The following is a 4,668-nucleotide window of genomic DNA, read 5'->3' as shown; positions in this document are numbered from 1 at the left end:
CGCACAGACCAGCTGCGCACGGACCAACGCGCACAGCCTGCCCTTAACCTCCCCTGTATATAAACCGGCCTCTGCTGCCCTAGGGACCTCAGTTTCGACCTCTTGTCCCTAGGTCAGTAAGCATCCTTTGTATTCCTTTTCTTACCTCACTAATATATTACCTTGTCCCTAGCCTTAGGTTTGAGCGTTGCTCACCATCGCTTCGGTAAGAACCAGTCGAACGCCCCCAGCTTTCAGGTTTTCCTCTGTCGCTCGACCTCAAGTCGCGACATTAGGTCGAAACTCCCCACAGCTGCCGGCGTTCCATCGGGACCCACACACTTACATTCACTTCCTATAGGTTGGGTGGTGCGCACCCTTACTGTACCCTACGATACCTAGATAGCATACTATACATCGCCACCACTTAGGGGACGAACTCTTCAGTACCTGCACTTCAGTGGGCGGTACTTGTCCTCACGGACGCGTGGCTGAGGTTCCTGCTGCATACTAGCCAAAAGCAGTACTGGGCCCCACGTGAACTGCGAACCCTAGTGTTACCTTGGGCGCCGTAGGTGTAAGCTAGCTAGCACGGCCTTTCGTAGCACGCGCACCTCCCCTTCCTCCCCCCATCAACGTGGCTGACGAATTCTTCGACTGCTCTCGACTTGAGCACGCCTTCGACACCCAGGAGCAGGTCGACGTCTCTCGTGACGACCCGAACAGCAACGGAGACAGAGCTCCTTTCTTCATCTGTGATCGGCAACCGTGCCCTAATCGCACTCCACGGTCCATCACTGTTGACGAAGGACACTTCGTGCCAATCCGACGAGTCCAACACCCCAGAGGCCCTGCACTCCGGTATGCTGGCACCTCGAGATCTACATCTTGCCACGTCACTCCCGTCCCATCCCGACCTGCCTCGCCAGGCACCCGCATCCCCCAACCTGTCGCCAGTACAGGTCAAGCACGAGGAGATCCCTATCTCCCTCGAGGAACTGAGGCAGTCGCACAGCCTTCAGCGACCCCTCAAGCGATCCCCCAGCCCTCCCTGGGGCCGCGGCTAGAAAGGCCTCCCAAGACCGAGCCCCGCGACACTCCGCCGCATTCTTGGGCCAGCTCGTCGTCAGCGGTCACCGCCTCGACTCCAGTCCCTGTCCTACGTAACCCCGCCTCCGGGCTTCCTCAACCGACTTCACCGCCGTCGCCGCCGCGAGGCTGCTCAAGCACTCGTTCCCCGAGAAGTCCGCCCGGTGGACAGTCACAACAGTCGCCTTCGTCCGCGGGCAGTCCTTCGTCCCCCTCGTCGCCGATAATGTCCTCTCCCGCTGCCGTCCCTGATAAGGAGACGTTGAAACTCCTCCTCCCGCTCCACTACGATGGCAAGACCGTCATCGAGTGCAACTGGTTCCTGTCGCAGCTGCGCATCTACTGGCTGATCAACACATCGTTGACCACCATCGAGCTCAAGGTGCAGGTTGCACTTAGCCTGCTCGACGGAGACGCCCGCGCTTGGGCCACTCCCTACTTTGCTCAGCTTGTGTCAGTACAGATAGGAGTACAAGGGGCCACGACCCCATTCGCAAACGAAGCGGCCTTTGCCACCGCCTTCAGGGCCTGCTTCGGAAATCTCGACGACGAGGCGGCAGCACAAGTAGAGCTGGCAAAGCTCTGCGCGGATAAGTCAGTCCGCGAAAAACACACCGCCGCGGAGTTCTCCGCGCTGTTCAAGGGTCCGGCGGACCGCTCCGGGTATGGGGACCTGGAGCTACACGACAAGTACCTGAGCGGCATCCCCTCCCGCGTCTACCGCAAGATCGAGCTCGAGACCTTCGCCACGTGGCAAGCAGCTGAGAAGCGCGCCACCGAGGTCGAGCAGATCCTCGATATCAGCCGGGCCCGTAGGCCCGAGCTAAATAACTTCTTCTCGGCCCGAGGTCAAGGACGCGGTGGGGCACGTGGTGGTGCACCCTCGACGCACGCAGCTTCGGCCAGCATCAATGCGGCCGTCGGAAAAGGAAACTTCCCCGGCACATGCTTCGGCTGTGGGAAGCAAGGGTACCGACGCTTTGAGTGCCCCAATTGTAAGGACAAGCCTTACACAAAACGCGCTGACACGCAGGCTACGGTTGCCTCGGGATCCACCCAGGCCGCGACAAGCGCCCCTGTCACGACATCACCCTCGGCAAGTATAAGTGCCGCTTCAGCGAAATCCGAGCAATCGGAGCTGGCGGACTTAATGGCACAGGTGAAGTCGATGCGCGAGGAGCTCGAGCACTATCGGGCGATGAAGGAGGAGGGTTTTTGATCCGGTCCGCGCTTCGTGCCGCACGCATCGGGCCGCGAGTATCATCTTGTAACAAGTATAATGTATTGTCTACTGCGATGGTGTACGAATTGGACCAGGGGTCCCAACATTTTCACATCCCAGTACGACTTCAAGGGAAAAGACAGCACAAGGACATAATCGCTATGGTGGACAGTGGAGCCACCACAAAGTTTATCAACAAGCGATTCATTGAAGAGAATAAGGTACAGACGCGGAAGCTAAAAGAGCCGATTCCGCTCTACAATATCGACGGCACCCTGAATAAAGATGGAAGCATCTCAGAAGTAGCAGTACTACAGATGCAAATAGGAGAACACGTCGAGAAGACGGTGTTTACGGTCACGGACATCGGTCCAGAGGATGTGATCGTCAGGTTGGATTGGCTACGCGAGCACAACCCCGAAATAGATTGGGAGAAGGGCTCCCTCAAATTGTCGCGATGCCCTGAAACGTGTAGCGCCAGGAGGACTGGCCGAATGGAGCAAGCAGCGACTGCGCGTGATACGGGGGTCAGGCCCACGGCGCGCAGGCGTTCGCCGAAGTCCAAACGGTCGGTCATAGGTGCCTGCCGGAGCAAGGTGCTCCCGGACTTCGAACCCGAAGAAGATTCGGTGGAAGTAGAATGGGATGAGGCTGACTTGATCGAAGCCTGGGAGCAGGGTATCACACTTCCCGGCGCCCCTCAGCTGTTCGTCGCAGCAGGGCACACGTATTCCCAGCTGTTCGCTGAGGAAGAGATCAAGAAGAAGGTCGTTAAGACCGCCGAGGAGTCGGTACCCAAACAGTACCACGAGTTTCTGGAGGTCTTCTCGAAGGAAGCATCAGAACGGCTACCCGAAAGGAAGCTGTACGATCATGCGATCGAACTCGTGCCCGGCTACTCCACGTTTCATTCAAAGGTCTACCCATTGTCGAGCAACGAGCAGGAGGAACTGGACAAGTTCCTAAAAGAGCAGTTAGCGAAGGGCTACATACGGGAGTCGAAGTCGCCAATCTCATCCCCCTTCTTCTTCATCAAAAAGAAGGAAGGGACGCTTCGACCCGTGCAGGACTACCGCCGGTTGAACGCGATCACGGTCAAAAATCGTTATCCCTTGCCGTTGATCGCCGAGATGGTGGATAAGCTCCGCGGCGCTACACTCTTCACGAAGTTCGATGTCCGATGGGGATACAATAACGTCCGGATCAAAGCCGGTGATGAGTGGAAGGCGGCCTTCGTGACTAACCGGGGGCTGTACGAACCCCTGGTGATGTTCTTCGGTCTCACCAATTCCCCCGCAACCTTCCAGGCGATGATGAACGAGATCTTCCACGATCTCATCGTCGGTGGCAAGGTCCTCGTATACCTGGATGACATACTCATTTTCTCCACCAACAAGGAGGAGCATGAAAAGGTCACACGCGAGGTCCTACGCCGCCTTCAGGATAACGATCTGTTCCTGAAGCCTGAGAAGTGCGAATGGGACGTTCCCAAGGTCGACTACGTCGGCTATGTGTTCGGTGGCGATGAGGTGGCGATGGATCCCGCGAAGCTCAAAGGAATTAATGAATGGCCGGTACCCCGGAACAAGAAAGATGTTCAGAAGTTCCGGGGGTTCTCCAACTTCTACCGCCGCTTCATTAAGGACTTCGCTAAGATCTCGCGACCACTCGACCGGCTCACAGGGAATGACCCATGGCATTGGGGCGAGGAAGAGCAGCATGCCTTTGATGAGCTCAAACGGCTCTTCGCGACGACTCCAGTCTTGGCGCTGTACGACCCTAATCAGGAGACGCGCATTGAGGTCGACGCTTCGGGTTACACCACTGGCGGCGTATTGATGCAGAAGCAGGATGACGGCAAATGGCACCCTATTGCCTTCCGATCCCATGCGATTGTCACGAGTTGGTACGGCGCCTAGCCGTTTTTTAATTTTTCCTTTTCGCGGGCTCGAACCCGCGACCTCTGTACTACCTGCCTGATATGGACGCGTCACTATCTACTGTACGATTAGATTAGATGGGGCAGCAGCGCACGGCACAGCTCGGGCCCCGCTGACACAGCCGCTCTGACTCACCGGCCCCCGGGGCCGCGTCGGCATGCTGTGCACGGACCAGCTGCGCACGGACCAACGTGCACAGCCGGCCCTAATCTCCCCATGTATATAAGCCGGCCTCTGCTGCCCTAGGGACCTCAGTTTCGACCTCTTGTCCCTAGGTCAGTAAGCCCCCAGTTGTATTCTCTTTGCTTACTTAACTAATATACTATCTTGTCCCTAGCCTTAGGTTTGAGTCACTGCTCACCATCGCTTCGGTGAGACTTAGTCGGACGCCCCCAGCTCCTTTTAGGTTTCCCCTGTCGCTAGACCTCAAGTCGCGAC

Source organism: Postia placenta, assembly GCF_002117355.1.
Source record: "Postia placenta MAD-698-R-SB12 unplaced genomic scaffold POSPLAscaffold_16, whole genome shotgun sequence".
NCBI lineage: Eukaryota > Fungi > Basidiomycota > Agaricomycetes > Polyporales > Adustoporiaceae > Rhodonia > Rhodonia placenta.
This window is presented reverse-complemented; position numbering follows the sequence as displayed.